Raw genomic sequence first — 20213 nt, forward strand, 5'->3', positions numbered from 1 at the left:
GCCAATGCAACACACGAGCAACATAACGCATACAAGGTGACGTGAATGCGTCGCCGCCGACGTCCAACTCACCATGAGGCGCCCACGGGAAACGAGCCGTGGAATCGCCCCCATGGACTTCATGCAGAACAAACGAGCGCTATGAACAAGGACATAGACGAGAGGCACACAGGACAGGCGCTCAACTTTCAACTGAGGTTTATTAAGCAAACATGACAAATTTATACCAGCACCCAGCAAGAGCAATAACATTTATCAATCATCTACGTGACAACAACACTGCCAAAACGTCGCCAAAAAGCCACGTCAAGGCCACACACCAATGTTGAATCAGCTTCCTACCGCTCAAAGGCGATAGAAAGCGTCCAAGAGTAAAGACCATGAAACATTTCCATTAAAAACTAAACCCAGAAAGACGCATGCGCAATTACCAAGCCTTAACATCGAAACCCATAAGGAAGCAAGCGCCATCCAGACTAAACAGGCCGTCAACAAACCATCCTAACAAGGTGGAAACAAACTACCCCACCATTCAGGACAAAATTTTTTGTGGGCTCGAGACTCTGCACATATGGTTGATGAAACTCAAAAAAAAATTTCTTAACAAAGAGCCACGTGAGTAAAAGAAACAGTTTTGACCAACAGCATAAAAACCAAAAACAAAATTTGAACACATAAGAGCCACATCAAAAACCAGAAGAAAACCAACAATAGGTCATTAACAAAGCTTAAACACAAGGAGCTGCATCAGAAAAACAGTGGAAAATAAAGTATTAAAAATAATAACCCGCTCAACCTTAGTAACAAGGACAACAGCACAAAACAGCTACGCCAAGCAATGGAAGCTTACAGATAACCTTCTAGGAAGGAGACTTCCTTGTCACAGAGTGTGATAGAAGGTACAATGATACACTTATCACCGGACTTGTGGATGTGGTATTGACTAAAGTGCGTTGGCGGGCTAGTTGGTTGTTCATGTTTAGTTTCTACAGCGCGACTGGACGCGGACGGAGAAGGAACACGCAAACACACACACAGCGCTGACTTTCAACTGGAATGTTTATTTTTCACATGCACGTGACGCTTATGTAGACACACGCGAGCAGGTGCACACAAAACAAGAAACAAAAGCAGGACCCAAACGCGCATGTTCTGCCGCAGTCACAACCAGTTGCCACCAACCTAGAGTGACGGATCCAGATATCTCTTTTCCTTATCTGTTAGTGACAAGGATGGCATGCTGACACATGTATCATTCATTTTATCTATTTCATACGCTTCAATAATTTCTCTTGTCAGTCGATCTCTTGCCCTGTTGAGAATACTAGTTTTATCAAAAATGGGAAAACAGCCACATCTTTGGCAGTGAATGCCAAGGTGTCCGGAAATAACTTTCGTGACATTGTACTTATGTTCGCGCAACCTTTCATTCACACAACGGCCGGTCTGGCCAATGTACACACGGGAACATGACAGCGGGCCGGAATAAATAACGTTTTTAACGCAGGCAACAAACTTCTCGCTATGTTTAGTGGAACACGAAGCATTTTCTTTTTCTCTTTCGGCGTTCACTCGCCTGCAAAGTCCCTGCGGTCGCACGGGCGCGGAAAAATTGCGAGAAGGTCCGGATTCTCGCGGATTGCGAGAAGCTCCGGTGTGGACGTTGTTTTTTCCGTGCCCGTGCGACTGCAGGGACTTTGCAGGCGAGTGAACGCCGAAAGAGAAAAAGAAAATGCTTCGTGTTCTACTAAACATAGCGAGAAGTTTGTTGCCTGCGTTAAAGACGTTATTTATTCCGTCCCGCTGTCATGTTCCCGTGTGTACATTGGCCAGACCGGCCGTTGTGTGAATCAAAGGTTGCGCGAACATAAGTACAATGTCACGAAAGTTATTTCCGGACACCTTGGCATTCACTGCCAAAGATGTGGCTGTTTTCCCATTTTTGATAAAACTAGTATTCTCAACAGGGCAAGAGATCGACTGACAAGAGAAATTATTGAAGCGTATGAAATAGATAAAATGAATGATACATGTGTCAGCATGCCATCCTTGTCACTAACAGATAAGGAAAAGAGATATCTGGATCCGTCACTCTAGGTTGGTGGCAACTGGTTGTGATTGCGGCAGAACATGCGCGTTTGGGTCCTGCTTTTGTTTCTTGTTTTGTGTGCACCTGCTCGCGTGTGTCTATATAAGCGTCACGTGCATATGAAAAATAAACATTCCAGTTGAAAGTCAGCGCTGTGTGTGTGTTTGCGTGTTCCTTCTCCGTCCGCGCCCAGACGCGCTGTAGAAACTAAAGGATGTGATATGCAACCATATGCGCAGAGTCTCTAGCCCACAAAAAATTTTGTCCTGAATGGTGGGGCAGTTTGTTTCCACCTTGTTAGGATGGTTCGTTGACAGCCTGTTTAGTCTGGATGGCGTTTGCTTCCTTATGGGTTTCGATGTTAAAGGGGTCATGAAGCACCCCTTGGGCTTGTTGAAGAAACACATCCTGCAGAAAGCTGACACGGCTATGAACTGCTCAGCCAAATATTGCAGTCGTGCGCGCCGCGTAAAGGCTACAAGCGGAGGGCGAAGTTGCTGTTTTCTCAGGCGCCCTCTTTTCAAACAGAGGCCGGTTCTCACTCCCGTCGGTGGGCGGGGCATCTGCACGTTGACGTCGCGGATCTGCCAGTTTACGTCGCAAGAGATATAGCATGCTTATTGGCCGGATGAGATGCGCTTCTTGCCACGCACGTCTGCCGGTTGACGTCGCATATCTGCTCCGCCGCGTCACAAAAGACATAGCATCCTCGTTGGCCGATAGCCGACATAAATCGAGAGCGGCATTCGGATCCGATGCGCTTCTTGCCACGTGGTGCTGCCACTGGCCCGCGCCGTACTCCTCAGTCTGCTAACTTCACATGGTAGCTGCACTTGCGCATGCAAATCACAGCGGGAGAGCGATCGCGTTTCATGATGGGCGCTGACGTAACTTCTTTCCCCCGTGCCATCCCTCCCTGTCTAGCTTCCAGTGCGCTCGTCGGCACGAGAAAAGAAAGCGCTGAGAGCGTGCACCAAACCCCCGTAACTCCGCTCATACTTGATGGATTCGAGAAACTTTTGCGGCAATCGATTCGGGAGGCAGTAAACTCCGATATTGAGGTCATTAGATCATTATTTCGAAAAGTGTTTCAAGACCCATTTAAGGCTGGGTGATTGCGCATGCATCTTTCTGGGTTTAGTTTTTAATGGAAATATTTCATGGTCTTTAATCTTGGACATTTTCTATCGCCTTTGAGCGGTAGTAAGCTGATTCAGCGTTGGTGCGCGGCCTTGACGTGGCTTTTTGGTGAGGTTTCGGCCCTTTTGTTATCACGTAGATGATGATGATATATGATGTTTATTGGCGCAAGGGCCATTTGTTGGCCAAAGAGTGCCAGGACATGGTAAAGAATGTGGACAATGGTTATGGTAAGTGGCTGTAAATGGGCCTTAAAATTCCTCGCGCAAAACGCGGGTAAAACGTATAAGAATTAAAACCATGAGAGTGATGCGAAATGTGTTATGAAAATGAATGGCGAGTGGTCGTAATAATAAGATTGCGGGTATATGGCATGACCACGAATGCCTTGTCAATGCCCTTGAGTCCAAGGGATACGAGGAAGGTGCTTTTGTTAAGTGTAGCTACCGCAGCAGCAGCCTCTGTTAGGAGGCCATGCTACGTATAGCTGGGTAAATGACGTAAAAGTTATCCACATCTTTTAATAACGAAAACAATGACTGATGTTTAGACTATGAACATCGACGGGTGGAGTGGTACTTGTTGCCGGTAGGGCAGTGGAAAGTGTTTCCTTCTTATAGAGTCTAATTCTTTGCATTGCATCAGAATATGAAGCACGGTAAGCGGTTCACCGCACCTCTCACACATGGGTGGATCATTACGGGACAAAAGGTATGTGCTGCGTGTGTGTCCTATCCTTAATCTGCTTAGTGTGACTTCTGTGCGGCGTGACTTTGATACTGGTGGCCAATTTCCAAGACAGTTTTATTACATGTAGTTTATTGTGTATTTCACCGTCCCATAACCGCTGCCAGTAAGCCCTGAGTGTTTTCTTTAGCAGAGGTTTCAGGTCCATTACAGGGACAGCTATGGGTGAATCGGTGTTGTTTCGAAGAGTGGATGCAGCCAGTTCGTCCGCTACCTCCACATTACCTTCAATCTCGCGGTGCCCTGGCACCCAGCACACCACCACATGCTGTTTAACTGCGTAGATTGTGCGTAATAGTGAGTAGAGCGTGACGACGACAGGATTTTTGTGTGTTTTGAGAGTCCTCAAAGCTTTCACAACACTTAAGGAATCCGTGTATATAACTGCGTGGTGTAATTTGAATTCTTTAATGTGTTTAACAGCAGCAAGTATCGCATAGGCCTTCGCTGTGAAAATGCTCGTGTTGGGGTGTAGAACACCAGCATCTGAGAAGGATGGACCGACTGCGGCGTACGACACACCTTCGTCAGATTTTGAAGTGTCAGTAAAAAATGCAGGGTAAGGATATTTCTGTTGTAGTTCGATGAAGTACATGCGGATGTGTGTCACTGGTGCATGCTTCGTGACTTCCATAAAAGATACATCGCAGTCAATAATCTGCCACTGCCATGGTGGCAGCTGTACAGCGGGAGCCATCACGCGGTGCTCAAGAAGTGGGACTCCCACTTCCTCGGCAAGACATCGTACGCGCAGTGAGTAGGGCTCTCTCAATGCAGGACGGCTACGAAAGAGACGAGAACTAGACAGATCATTTATAACACAATATGCGGGATGTTCACTGTTAGCATTGACTTTCAAAAAATATGCGGACGAAATGTAGGCTCTCTGCAAATGAAGCGACCACTCGTTTGATTCCACGTATAGGCTTTCTACGGGGCTCGTCCTAAAAGCACCCGTAGATAGGCGAATGCCTAGATGGTGGACAGGGTCAAGCATTTTTAAAGTGGTTGGTGTCGCTGACTGATATACCATGGCCCCATAATCTAGCCGTGTGCGTATGAGGCTCTTGTATAAATTTATAAGACACTTTTTGTCACTACCCCATGTAGTGCGCGACAACACCTTTAAAACATTCATCGTTTTCATGCACTTCTCCTTAATGTATTTAATGTGTGGCACGAATATCAGTTTGGCGTCTAATATTACCCCTAGGAATTTGTGTTCCATTTGGACAGGTAGCCGCTGACCATACAGGTTAATATCCGGATCAGGGCGCAGGCCTCTGTTTCTAGAGAACAGGACGCATGTACTTTTTCGTGGATTTATATTGAACCCGTTCTCGTCTGCCCATTTGGCCACCTTGTTCAAGCCAAGTTGAACCTGCCGCTCACACATTGGAAGATTACAGGATTTAAAACCTATCTGTACATCATCTACGTACACGCAGTAAAACATGGTACGCGGGATACACACTCGCAGGGAATTCATTTTTATCAGGAAAAGTGTACAACTGAGGACACCACCCTGCGGCACTCCTGTTTCCTGAACAAATGTTCGTGATAAAACATTTCCCACTCGGACACGGAAAGTGCGATCGGACAAGTAGTTTTCTATTATAGACCTTATGCAAAATTGCTGCCATCTGTCGGAGGTTTGACAAAACTATTGATTCGGCGCCATGTTGGAGGCTTGTGTCCGAATCGTATTGCTATCGCTGCTATAACTTCTTGCTTGTATCTGCGTTGATAGTCGGCAATCGGGGCATAAAAATGTCAGACGAGCCTGTATACGTTACCGGTATTTCCTAGTTTTTACGTTGGCAATTATTACGTGTGAAGAACTGCCTCGCAACGAGAAGAAGGTACATGTTTGTTACCGAGTCACATGTAAGCCAGTCGTCGCTGAGACTGAAGCTTTGCGCTTGGTTATAAATTTTGTCTGTTTTTAGTGTAGCGAATGAAGTGTTGTTATATAGCTATCGGAATATCATGCGTGTGGTGTAGGATTTTTGGGAGGAGGCATTGGCGCGCGATGCGGCTGAGCACAGCGATGACGGTAAGAAAGTGCTGTTGACCTATTTCAAAGTGTATTTCATAAGCGACAGCTACGTCGACCTAATGTATTGTGCATCTTAGTTAAAAAAAAAACGTTGTCCTGTTTGTTATTTTTGAAACAATGTAGTCACTGATGTATGTTTTGCATAGAGCTACCGCACGATTAAAATGTAAGAAAGGTCTGCTTTTCACGCACGTGAAAAGTGAACATGAAACGCGTTAGTTACTCCAAGAAGTATGCGCCAATTAGCTAGTATTTTATTGAATTGCCTTCCGACATCTACTCGCAAATAACACGATCTGCCAAGAGTATTCGCGTTCACATCTTCGCTTTCGGGGCCTACTCGCGCCTTACAATTTCAACCCGTTGCAGCAAGGCAGTTTTGCGTCGCCGACTGAACGCTTGCGAAACCATCTCAGCGCGCAACCAACGGTAGCGCACCGATGGTCGAATGTAACACATCTGCGAGAACAGCATGTTTTATTCAGTTTCATACGAAAAGTGTCACACAAAAGCATCTCTTAATATTTCATAGCACACAGGGGTGGATACAGGATTTTTTTCCGAAGGGCGATCAGCGTCAGCTGGGAGAACCTGACATGGGCTCTTCTTGGGGTATAAATAAAAAAAGAAAGTAGGGGGGAGGGGGTGTCAGGCTATCCGGGCCGCCCCTCTGAATTCGGCAGTGATAGCACATGAAATGCTGGAAAAATACGCATAGTGAAGCAATACGCGCGCAAAGCACCCCGCCAGACGCTACCGTTTTAAACTACACAATCGAAAACAAACTACAAACAACACGTTCCAGCACAATCGGTTCGTTCGCTGAGAATCGATGACGCGTCTGTCTAACATATAATTGTTATCGAAATGAAATAAACAAGGTAATGCTGTCAACCAGGGGCGTAGCCAGAAATTTTTTTCAGGGGGGGGGGGGTCAACCATACTTTATCGATGTTCGTGCGTGCGTTTGTATGTGCACGTGTATATATACACCAGCAAAACAAAAAAATTTCGGGGGGGGGGGGGGGTTGAACCACCCCCCCCCCCCCCAACCCCCTGGCTACGCCCTTGCTGTCAACAGCAGCGCAGGCATGCGCGAGTAGCCGCTATGCAGCTTTGAAGCTCGTACACGAAGTCGGTTTGTCTGTGCCTGCAAAAGTACACGGCGCGAAAACTCTCTCGTTCTGGCATGACATGAAAGAGTGTTCTCCGATGAGTGCCAATGCTGTCACATACCGCATCTATTAAGAACTGCGAACGTAAATACGACGTTAATCGTGAGCAGTAGCCGGAGCAACGGAACGATCTGCCGCTTCCCGTCGGCCGCAAGAAAATCTAATAACACATGGAGGCTAGTTTCCTGCTAACCTTTTTTCAGCATCCCATTTTCCTCAATCTCAGCAACACGGCACACGAAAATATGTCGGCATTGCCGTTCCTATCAGCCGCCACATGTCGATAAGTATGCTCCGTGTGTACACATGCGGAGCGCGCTTAGCCTTCAACATGGCGGAAATGCGCACTGCGGGCCGCTAGATGGCAGCAATTTTGCATAAGGTCTATAGTCAGCATTCTGCCTCACACGCCTAAATGTGAGAGATCTCTGAGTATTCCAAAGCACCAAGTCGTATCGTAGGCCTTTTCCATGTCGAGGAATACTGAGAGAAAAACTGCTTATGAGCAAATGCTTCACAAATTTCAGCCTCAATGCATATTAACCCCTTAACTGCTTTGGACGAGCAGAGCTCGTCCTGCCCAAACTGTCCCCAAAGTGCTTTGGACGAGCAGAGCTCGTCCTAGCGGAATAGGTACTCCCCTCTAGCGTTCAGGACAAGAGGCGCTCTTCTACAGCTTAGATTGCGTGTAATCCACCAGATGGCAGCATTTACTTTGCAATTTATTTTTCTCCTGCGGAAAGAGCGCGGTTTTTGTATGAAAAGATGGCTTGCGGTGGCGGTCACCCATGCATAACTGGCTTGTCAACACGAAAAAGAGGCTTTTCATTTTCGTCATCTTCTTCGAGTGATGGTCATTCGGATACAGATGTTTATCTTTGTGTCCGAAAGCGAAGGCGGTGAATTGAGCATCTCCTCCGGTGATGATGAAAACAGCTCGGAAGCGAACATTGCGAGTGCTCGCCAGTGGATCCTGCTTGATGCGGACAATCTTCCTGTGAAACCTCCTCGCCTTCCATTCTTGGCCATTCCAGGCAAGACTTTCAACTTGTCATTGCCAGATGACCTTATGAAATATATTCAGCAGTTTCTTCAAATGTGCTTCGTCTGCTCTCGGAAGCGAGGAGAAAACGGAAAAAAAAATGAGAAAGGAAACTCGATTTTGGTGCAGGAGCTGCAACAGGCCGCCTTGCGTTATTCCGTGCTTTGATTTGACTAAGTATGTGGTACAAATATTTTTTCAACATCGACAAGCTGCGTTTTAGTACAATCAGATTCGAAATCAGCAATAAAAAAAATAGGCACTTTTGGTTGGGAAATTTTTAAAAAAATAAAGCACTTAAGGGGTTAAGTGGTCGGTTGTGGATCGACCTTCTCAGAAACCACACCGGTACGGGTCAAGTCATTTGTATGTTTCGAGGAAATGTATTAACCGGCAGTTTATCATTTTTTCGAAGACTTTACACAGGCAACTTGTCAGCGCAATGGGTCTGTAACTAGTCACCGAGGATGGATCCTTTCCCTCTTTCAGAATAGGTATCAAAATAGCTTCTTTCCAGGAGGTAGGGATCTCGCCGGAAAAACGTATGGTATTGTAGAGGGAAAGGAGTGTTTTTTGTGTTTCGTGGGAGAAGTGTTTTAACATATCGTATACAATACGATCAGAGCCCGGGGCAGACTTGTTGCAAAGGTTCAGTGCTGCCTGTAGCTCCGCTAGGCGGAACGGTGCATTGTATGCCTCATTTTGTGTAGATTTTCTTTCCAGCCTCTCTCGTTCCAACCTTGTTTTGTACCTTTGGAAGGTTTCAGAGTAACGTTTAGAACTCGATATGAATTCGAAGTGTGCTCCCAGGGAGTCAGCCTGGTCTTCCATGCTTTCCCCCTGGGTGTCCACTAAGGGTACCGAATAAGCTTGTAGACCTCGCACTTTCTTTACGCCATTCCATACCTTGGCCTCATCTCTATAGGAGTTTATGCCTGATATGAACTTCTGCCAGCTCTCCCGTCTAGCCTGCCAGCGCATTCTGCGGCCTTGCGATTTCATCCGTTTAAAATTGATAAGATTTTCTGCTGTGGGAGAATCGCACAAAAGCCCCCACGCTTTATTCTGTTGCCTCTGAGCCTTGCGGCACTCATCGTTCCACCAGGGAACACGATGCTTGCTTGTTCCCCTAGTTATTTCTGGTATACATTTAAGAGCAGTGTTAATTATAAAAGCGGTAAAATACTCAACAGCAGCATCAATACTAAAAGAAGAAATGTCTGCCCACGAGATCTTAGTAAGTTTGTGGAAGTCCTCCCAATTGGCTCTGTCAAGCTTCCACCGAGGAGCCTGGGGTGGACCTTCATTTTGCTTGTGTGTTTTGAGGATTATTGGGAAGTGGTCACTCCTATAGGGGTTTTTTACCACTTCCCAGTTAAAATCAAGTAAAATGGATGGGGACGTGATGCTGAGATCGATGGCTGAATAGGTTTTGCTCGCGAGGCTAAAAAACGTGGACTCTTTCTTGTTGAGTAAACATGCGCCTGTGGAGTACAGGAAATTCTCAATGAGGCGGCCTCGCGCGTCGGTGCGGGAGTCGCCCCACAGGCTGCTGTGGGCATTAGTCTCCAAGGAGGAGGTAAGGCTCGGGCAACTCATCTATAAATGATTGGAATTCATGTCTGTGTAGCTGGTAGTGTGGGGGTATATATGCAGAGCAGATAGTAATGAGTTTATTAGCGAGTATAGCTCGAACGGCTACTGCCTCCAGTGCCGTTCGAAGTGGAAAGTGCTGGCATGCTACGTTTCGGTCTATTATGATTGCTACACCGCCAGATGATACGAGACCATCCTGGCGGTCTTTCCGAAAAACAACATACTGACGTAGGAAATTTGTGTGTTTCAGATTTAAGTGTGTCTCCTGTACACACAGCACCTTTGGACACAATTTACTAAGGAGTACTTGTACATCGTCAAGGTTGTGTAAGAGCCCTCTGATGTTCCATTGTAATATTGTGTCCATGTTGGTAGTGTACGTGTGCTGTGTGTCGCAAAGAAAGAGTCAATTATTTTACAGAGCCTTTGTCAGGCCCTGTGATTGGGGTTTTGTCTTTTTTGGAGCGGTCGAGCGATGCTTGCCGCTCCTTCGGCACTGCCTGCGCCGGTGGACCAGTAATGTCCATCGCCTCTGGAGGGGCGACAGACAGTCGCTCTACCGAGCAGTGTTTGCTTAGTGCAGACTTCACCACGGTTGACGAAGCCTTGGCCCCCACCAAGCCGGAGGTCGATGGGACCCCCTTGGCCTCTTCGTTGCCCCGGCTGCTGCCAGAGCCTGTCGAGGCCACTGATGTGGACTGATTGGGAGTGGGCAGGGCAGCACTGGCTGCTCCCACCGTAGGGGCAAGTGGCGTTAGCCTGGGCACGCTACGCGTGGTCCGGGCTACCACCAGGGGCCGTTGTGGTGCTGCCCCTCGTTGCACCACTTCGGCGAAGGATGTTCTCTGTGGAAATAATAATGAGATCCTCTGTCTTGCTTCGCGGAATGTTATGTTTTCCTTTATTTTTACAGTGATTATTTCTTTTTCCCTCTTCCAGGCCGGGCAAGCTCTGGAATATGCGGGGTGACTGCCATCGCACTTTGCACAGTGGACCTCATCATTTCTGCAATCGTCAGTACTGTGGCCGGTGGTGCCACACTTAGCGCAAGTAAGCTGTCCTCGGCAGCTCTGAGAACTATGACCAAATCTCTGGCACTTAAAGCAACGTCTCGGGTTCAGGATATACGGTCGGACATTAAGGCCAGTATTCTGAAACGCTCCTTACCTCAGACCATTTCCTTACCTTACGTGAGGAGCCCTTCATGCCTCCTTATCTTAAGGAGCTCCTTGAGGAAGCCAGCGTATTCTAAAAGCTTCCTTCAACCTTCCTTTCCTAAGGGCCGCCTCAGTAAGGTAAGGCGCGTGTTTCACAAGTCTGGGATCAAGAGTACGTGTGAAATACGGACTAAACATCCGTTTTCAAGCAAGAATAAGGAATATTTTTTAGGCATAACGATGAATAATAACGTGTACACTGCTTTTGTGGGAAATACTGACTAAACGTCCGTTTTAAAGCAAGAATTAAGGAAGATTCTTTGTGCATAATGATTAATGTGTACACTGCTTTTTCGCGATATGGGTGCACAGCCTTTTCCATTTACTTAAAGGGGTCATGAAACACTTTTCGAAATAATGATCTAATGACCTCAATATCGGAGTTTACTGCCTCCCGAATCGATTGCCGCAATAGTTTCTCGAATCCGTCAAGTATGAGCGGAGTTACGGGGGTTTGGTGCACGCTCTCAGCGCTTTCTTTTCTCGTGCCGACGAGCGCACTGGAAGCTAGACAGGGAGGGATGGCACGGGGGAAAGAAGTTACGTCAGCGCCCATCATGAAACGCGATCGCTCTCCCGCTGTGATTCGCATGCGCAAGTGCAGCTACCATGTGAAGTTAGCAGACTGAGGAGTACGGCGCGGGCCAGTGGCAGCACCACGTGGCAAGAAGCGCATCGGATCCGAATGCCGCTCTCGATTTATGTCGGCTATCGGCCAACGAGGATGCTATGTCTTTTGTGACGCGGCGGAGCAGATATGCGACGTCAACCGGCAGACGTGCGTGGCAAGAAGCGCATCTCATCCGGCCAATAAGCATGCTATATCTCTTGCGACGTAAACTGGCAGATCCGCGACGTCAACGTGCAGATGCCCCGCCCACCGACGAGAGTGAGAACCGGCCTCTGTTTGAAAAGAGGGCGCCTGAGAAAACAGCAACTTCGCCCTCCGCTTGTAGCCTTTACGCGGCGCGCACGACTGCAATATTTGGCTGAGCAGTTCATAGCCGTGTCAGCTTTCCGCAGGATGTGTTTTTTCAACAAGCCGAAGGGGTGCTTCATGAACCCTTTAACTTTCGCCTGTTGCAGAAGACAAAAACAGGATGGTCGAGCAATCTTGGAGCTCATTGCGTTCATTGATGCATTTCAACGACCTGTTATATGGGAGCGAGTAATAAAGATAAAGAATTTAAGACGTGGGTGAAATTGATTTTCATAACCGAGCAGTGTTAAGCTTGTGAAATCTCCTCACTTTGGTGCAAATTTGACTCGAATGTACTTATGTCCAAGTAAGTTATTATGTTTACATTTGAAACAAGGGCGCGTCTATCGGGTCGTGCATCGCGCCTTTGTGGATTGACCTGTTTTTTTTTTTTTTTTTTGCTAAACAAGGAAATTTTACAGCAGCGGTTCCCAGGAACCCAAGTGCTGATAGTATTCAGAGATATGTGCACTATTTCTTAGTAGTCTTACAGTGTGGTGCCTCGGAGTTGCATTCTGAGTTGTCACAAATGGTCGGAATATTTATTTGAAGAATGTCGCCCGTCGTCATAACACGTGGTATTCCCTTCTAGGATTCTGTCGGGTTCCTTGACCTTAAGCTCGATTTCACCCGCGATCATGTTTGCTGGACATATGAGGTAGGCTCGTACAAGCTCAACTCCGCACAGTAAGCTTGTCAAAAGGTTTATTGTTCGGGCTTGCTTCTACAACGCATTAAAAGTCATGCTGCCACAGAGTAGATGCCAGCTTTCAGGCACAGGTCACTCGCCTGTATCACGACGGATTACTAATCTCAGTGGCTCAGATAATTCGCAGAAAAGGAAAGGAGGGTTTTCTGGGCACCCCTGCGTTCGCTGAGACCAACACGATTTCTCTTACCCGGACGACCGCACCTGTCTCATTGTGGAAGCAGCCCGCATGGCATGTGAAGAATGCCATTGTTAGCCTAATCCAAACAAAAACTGCCATTCCTGGAAGACGGCAGCACGAACGGTGGGCGATGATGGGGGGCCTACTGTTTCGCATTCCTTGAGTCTGTTCTTTTTTTCTCTATTCCTGTAAAATGTCTTGTCCTCCTCGCGCTGCGCAATCTTAACGAAAAATGTTGACAATCGTTTGGCCGCACGCTCAAAAACACGCCTGGCAAGCAATTTTCCAACAACGACGAGGATACAATTAGAGCGAGCTTGTGCAGAAGTGCAAGACATCGATTGAAAATAAGAAATTGGACACACTGTCGCTGACAAAGTACTGCAGAGAAGCGCCCTTTCAGTGCAAGTAGCAAGGTAAGGAAGCCTGAAGGAAGCCTAGAGCTACCTTAACTTGAGGGAGTACCAAGGAGGGCCTCAGTGAGGGAACCTTAGTAAGGAGCGTTCCAGAATACGTGATAAGGCGTCCTCAAGCAGTTAAGGGCCCCTCACTGAGGTAAGGAGCGTTTCAGAATACGGGCCTAAGTTTCACATAGCCGGTTTCAAGATTCTCGGGTAGTGTGGTGGAACTGAAAGTGAGTATTAAATGCTTCATTGCAATTTCTGTGTTGTTGCGTCTGATTAGGATGCGCTGCACGTGCGTTACACCTTGGTCTTTCCATCCATCAAGGAGTTCTCCTTCATTCAACGCCATCAAGTCTTCGTCGGATACTACGCCCTTCACTGGTACGGTGTGGACTCACCGAGACGGGAATGTTGCCAAACGCTACAAGGTGTGAAAGTTTGTTGTATTGTTCCAGGTCCTTTAGCTCAAGGAGCAAATCCCCACTTGCCATCTTTGTAGCCTTATAACCTGTTCCGATGGTCTCTTTCAGGCACTTAGCCACAAGGAAAGGTGAAATTGCTCTTGCTTTCATAGCAGATTGTTCACAGTGGAGGACATGGTATTTCGGGAAAGTTTCTTTGTTTTTAGGCAAAAAGAGAGAGGCTACGTCGGTGCGTACCCTTTTCGGGGCACGATAGGTTAGAGAAAGATTCGGAGGTCCCATGAGAAGAGTGAGTTGTTCAGCAACGGCGTCTACCACCCACCACGGAGCCAAACAAGGGGACGAGGCAGAACATGTGAAAAGTCTGCACTACACCAGCAGTACGCCGCTACTATAACCAAATATGGTTTATCCTCGGTAGGATAGCCACACAAGGTTAACCCTTGCCGTCAGGAAGAGGAGGAAGTAAACAGAAAAGAGAAGTAGACAGGAAGGATTTAATGCGGGAGGGAAAGACGAAGATGAGGGGAGAGAGAGAGATAGGAAAAGGCGACTGCCGATTTCCCCTGGATGGGTCAGCCCAGGGGTGCCGTCTACGTGAAGCCAGGGCCAAAGGGGCGTGTTGCCTCAGCCGGGGGGCCTTATAGGTCCAATCACCCGGCATCGGCTCAACCCCCAGGATCCCCTTTTCCCCGGACACGGCAAAGCCACGCACGGCTAGGCGTGGGAGGAGGTCGAAGCCCCCCCGTTAGCTCGGGTCCGTGGTGTCGCTACACACCAAACGCCTGCTTACGCAGACGCCCCTGCGGGGTTATTCACGTAGATGACTGATAAATGTTATCGCTCTTACTGGGTGCTGGTATAAATTTGTCATGTTTGCTCAGTAAACCCAAGTTGAAAGTTGAGCGCCTGTCCTGTGTGCCTCTTGTCCATGCCCCTGTTCCATAGCGCTCGTTTGTTCCGCATAAAGTATGAACCAACTTGCCTAAACACAAGTCTTGCTAACCCCCTGGACCCCCGCGCAAGAGACAACTGTCCATGAACGTTGCCAAACCCCAAAGACTCGCTGCTGGCACCACCACACTAAAGCGATTTTGACAATGTGCAAGCACAGCGCCACCTCTTGCTTAGCGGCATTTAAGCTAATTACAACTAATCCACCAGATGCGCATGCGCCATGAAGTGACTTTACAGGGGGTGATAGCACCCCCAAAGAATGAATAGAGCAAACACTAGGAATGTCAGTGGTGTTTACTGAGCAAACATGACGAAGTGAGGGGGGGGGGGAAGCATTTTGTACCCTGTTCTAGACATGTAGTATAATGCTAGAATGAACCTTGCACAAGACAACTTTGAAATCTTAAATGAGTAATTCTACGCCAAATGTCCCAGCCATTTTGGCGACTTTCTCAAATGTGACCGAAAAAAACTGCGCTAATTTCTTGCATTGAAAACAGTAAATTGCTAGAATATTTCGGAAAGAAAAAAATTTTTGGTCACGTGGGAACCTTCCGAATTTCGCAGAATGTTGTCAGAGTGTCGTTTATTCAAAAATTCATTCTGAGAATATCGTTTGGGGTGTCAATGCCAAATTTGGTTTATGTATTAAGCAAAAGCATCTGTATAAGATGTGCTAATCTCAGTTATATTACTGCAATTTTACTGCCATGTACACCTCCACAAGTTTTGTCAAAATGTTCTATCTTTGCATTTTTTCCCTTGCATACCTGCCAACTTTGGAGAAACGGTATCCGGGAGATCTACTCAACGGGGGGGAGGGGGGGTACTGCGATAGCAATTATATGGACATTGTCAGCGGGATTTTGCGGTCGCGGCTGATCTGTACAGAGTCCAAACCGATAACATCGCTTACGCATCGTCTGTTTCACGTGCGAGTGAAAGAGCGCTAGCGCTAGGGACGAACGCGGTTGAAGCAGAGATGAAACGACCCGGCCGTCACCGTCGTGCGAAGGGCACTTGCGATAACATCGCTCCGCGTACGAGGCCTGTCGTCGCTTGCTTACCAGTTATTTCGTCGGGCAATTGGGACCGTAAGGGATGCCGTTGAGACGGGGACGGTCGCGAGCGCTGGCGGACGCGCTATCTCGACAGACATCGGTAACGGCTACCTTTTTAAGTGTTGAGCTCTCCACTTAAAGCAGTAGTGACACAAAGTTTTGAAGGCGAGATAACAGCACCACGTTTTCCTCACGCCTGCTCTCTCAGTAAACATGGCGTCCACGATGCCGACTGAACCGTGTGCGGCCGCAAACTCGCCGCCTCGTTCTCCGAAGAAGCTGTACTCTAAATGTGACAGAAAGTGGCTATCAAAACAGACCAAGCGAGTATCTGCAACGTCTACGCTGGAGTCAGGCGCCGTCGGCGTGACTAGTCTGCAAATGCAGTGCGCCGGACCGCCGAGCTCACCGGAGTGAGCGAGCGAACAGTTAAGCTACGGTCCCTAGAATATTGGGCGCGAGGCCCACCACTGGAGACGCGGGCGCTGCAATCGCTGTGACGTGCAGGGTTGGATCACGTGACCTCGCCTCGCTCTGGCGAAGGGAAGCGGACAGTTGAATGCGTTGTTTTTAACCGTGATTTAGCTTTTGAACAGCGTTGTTTTGCTCTCACTTCTTGTGTGTGGACCCCTAGAGGCTACACAATCCGGAAAAGTGCAGTAAAAGTTATCGGCGCCATGGTACTTTTCTGCTCCGTGTCACAGTGCGCTACATACACGAAGGGGCAAGGCGTGAGCTTCCACTTTTACCACCACCCTGCTTTTCGCGAGCATGAGGCCGCTGTCACCTTTCTTTCTTGTTATTTCAAGCCTGTGGTGTTAAAAATGGACACCGACCAAGAATATTCACGGCAGCACTATTCACAGTGAAAAATGAATGCGCAAACAGTCCGGTTATGTATGTTTTAAATTATGACGTAGGCAACGTGCGGATATGTGTGGAAAGTTGCCGTAATGAAGATTAAGCGTGTGCTCCGTTGTCTAGATTCTCAGAGATACAATATAATGGCGAGAAATTCAGTTATTTTCTCTTTCCGTTATCTTTGCCCTATCCCAGTCTATTTCCTGGCCAGTTGCATCTGCGTGTTCGGCCAGCGCGTCCGATGAAACCTTTCTTACGTCATACATGTGCTACTTGTGTCTTTACTGGAAGTGACGTGTCTCACCGACGTAACTTCCACCACTGTTTGACCCCCCACCCCCCTCCCGCCCTCGTGTTTATTTTAATTGTCCTCGTGTCTTTTCCCGACCACACTGGTTTCCGTCAGACTCTCGACTTCAGCCCATGGGGTTCCTTGCTTATAGACTGTTTCTGTAAAATGAGCCCATAGCCAGTTTCAGTTGTTCTCTGTGTTGGTTTACGCTACAGGCAAAAACGTGGCCAGCTTCAAACACTGATTCACCTTCTAGCAGCAGCCTCGAAGTGTCATACTGCTTATCAATGAAGCTTTATAAATGCTGGACGCTGGTATTTTTCACAGCAACATAATATTGCCATTTAGACCATGGTAAGTTACATCTTGCAGCACGGTCATTCAAGTGCGCAAGTAGTACGGCCGGCTGGCAAGCGGTGCATTTTCTATCGCAATCGAGCCTGATCGGGACCGTATTTTTTCGATCGCGATTAGCCCCTTTGTGCAAGCTGGGTAACGAAGTCAATCGTCGAAAATTTTCACCCCGATGTGGCTTGGTGGCGATCGTAAATGCACCGTGTGACAACCTTAGAAAATACGCGCAACGAGAAGCAACAGATATATATTAAAATCGTGTCGCAGACAAACTCATGTGAAATGTTATCTATAGCTACAACACTGAATGAGGCGCGCGCGTACATAAGGCTCTCGTGCGTTTGACTCCAATCGTATGAGAAAGGTTACGGCTGCATGAATCTCTTAGCATACTGGATTGCTTCCCACAAAGCGGAGCAACCACTTTCGTCGTGCTTCATATAGGGTTATGTGTTCTAAACAGGAATGTAAATTTGCCCATCCTTGTCGTGCCAAACGCGGCCCGTCTTTCTATCCAAACCTACAACGAATGAAGTTGCACGGTTGCCCGCCTTTCTTGCAGCAAAAAATTATGTTTCTTTGCCACAAGCACACGCTCAAGCCCATTCGACGCGTTATTATTCGTTACCTTTTACAAAAGCGGCGTGCGCGGCCCCCGCGGTTTTCATATGGTGGCCATAGCAGACAACGCCGGAAGTCAGAACTCTGTCTAAGGCATTATGAGGACGTGGAATTTTTTTCTGAGCAGTTATTTAGCATTTCGTACAGTCAGCGATGAAGCCGCAGCAGTATTTTACTGATTTCTTTGAAGTGAAGTACAACAACAATAATAAAAAAGCAGACGCGAAAGCGGCTGCGGGCTGAGCGGGAGAGGGTTGGCGGAGCAATCCAACCTTGCACGTCACAGGGATGCCTCCGCATGGTGGCGGCACGGTATGTCCTCGCGCCCAATACTGGCTAGTCTGCCGTCTCCGCTCTCCGTCGCGTCCTCTTGGGGATGCCTGCGGCGGTGGCGCTGCGCGCAATCGGAGTTCCTTGAGCAGACGCCCCTCCCGCGACTCTCGCTTACGGACGGGCTGGCGGAGCCGTTTACAACCGCGCTCTCGCGTTCGCTTACCTTTCCACGTCTAAGGCCTGCGGTGTTTGCTTTTATTACAGAAAGTGACATTGAGTACAAATAAGTAAGGAATACCTTAGCGCTAGTTAAAGTTGCAGAAGAGCACGAAAGCTGGCGGGCGTCACACAAGTTTTCCAGTGATGACCACCATCCATCAGTGCATCCGTCCTGCTTATCACTTCACGAGACAATTGAGAACATCAGAATTTTTAATCCTTATTGTTTCCTTGACATGGGTTTCGTCAGCGTCATTTAATTGTATCTTCTCGTCTTTAGCAGCTTAATTCTTTGCCGCTTTACAATTCTCTTTCGCTGTTCAGTGATTTCGTGAAGAAGCGGAATATAAATAAAGTGCAGAACTTGATGGAGGCTTTTTGTGATGAAATTTGAATGTTCTTCACATTCCAGATGAGGCAAATCTATCTTTTTTCAAGAAAGCGCTGAAATCCGCAATGCTCTTTTCATGCAGATTACTCACGCTGAAATAAGTGGTAAATCTATTTTCAAGTTTTGCAATAGCTGCTTTGAGAGGTCCGGAGGGGTATATCAGGCATCCATTATCAAACTGCTCTGTGAATAGGGAGGCCTGATCACTCCCCGTAGCTGTGTTTCTGTGTGATGTGAGACATGTTGCACAAGTCTCGCACTGTGTCCTCTTTAGTGTCTTACGCGCCACATAACCAGCAATGTAGTAAGTCAGAATATCGTGGCTTTTTTTTTCCACGTATGCACCGTGGTCTGTGCCTGACGCTAGTGCAGTATCCGCGCCACTGAAGTCTCCACCATGAATGAGGCTGTCAACGACGTCAATTGTGGCAGGCGTGTGTGACTTATGTCATTCTTATGTCATAAAAGATAGCTGATGACTTGCGGCGAACAGTTCCCCGACTTTGGTGGTCTTGCGAGGTTGTAAAATGCAAGGGCATTTATAGTAATCAAAAACTGAGCAGCAGTGGGATGATCATTTGTGCCAGAAGACTGTCAAACAATTCCAAATATATTTGCCAGCTTGTCCTGGCTTAAATTTGAGGTCATCAAATATCTAAAACCAGCAGACCTGAGGAATTCGAGCAGCTGCACTGTGCTCTCAATTGTGACACGGAGCCCTTTGCTGTGCTCGATGAAAGGAAACCGCCAATTGTGTTGGTGGCATCTGTCTTCCATTCTTTTAAATAACCCAGAAATTCTTTCAGAAACGCACAGTTAGGCGAATTTGGGTAGATGGCATTTTTTGGCGTTCGGGAGGTCATTATTCTAATTAACCTGTTCATATTTTTAATAAAGCTTTGAGAATTGGCTCCACGGGACCACAAGCTTTCTCGACTTTGTCGCAATACAAAAATAATCCCCTAATGACTTAATTCATCGCCGAAAAGTTGAAAAGGGTGCCACCCTTAATTTTTCAAATGCATTGGGATGGATATGAGCATTCGTGATGCTTGGCATCACCTTTAGAGTCACACTCTGACAGCCTGGAAGGAATGAACCATCTGTTTCTGCTTTCTCACGTGAAGCCATTGTACAGTGACGAATCCTCGATCGTCGCTTGTTGGAGGGACACTTTAGGCTCTTTTTCGGTGGTCTAAAGCGTATAAAAAAATAGTGTTTCTATTTTGATACTTTCATGAGGCCATGTGTGCTCATTACACGCTTACGAACTGGAGACCTATACCGAAGAACTACCTAAACGTGAAAAGCCGAAAGGCGAAAAACAGCGCGAGTCTGTCATGTGTGTTCTCTGTTTTGGAAATGTAACCGATTTCGAATACCTTGTACTACGATGCGAGAGAACGGTCAGCTATCCCTACACC

The 20213-nt window shown here is 47.4% G+C and overlaps 1 protein-coding gene across 1 annotated transcript in view; it reads right to left on the reverse strand.

Moving 5' to 3' along the window:
- Nucleotides 1–20213, reverse strand: part of LOC125758182 (large subunit GTPase 1 homolog) — a gene marked incomplete in the record, with an annotated part of 595829 nt that overhangs the window by 522356 nt on the left and 53260 nt on the right.

This window comes from Rhipicephalus sanguineus, chromosome 4 (assembly GCF_013339695.2).
Source record: "Rhipicephalus sanguineus isolate Rsan-2018 chromosome 4, BIME_Rsan_1.4, whole genome shotgun sequence".
NCBI lineage: Eukaryota > Metazoa > Arthropoda > Arachnida > Ixodida > Ixodidae > Rhipicephalus > Rhipicephalus sanguineus.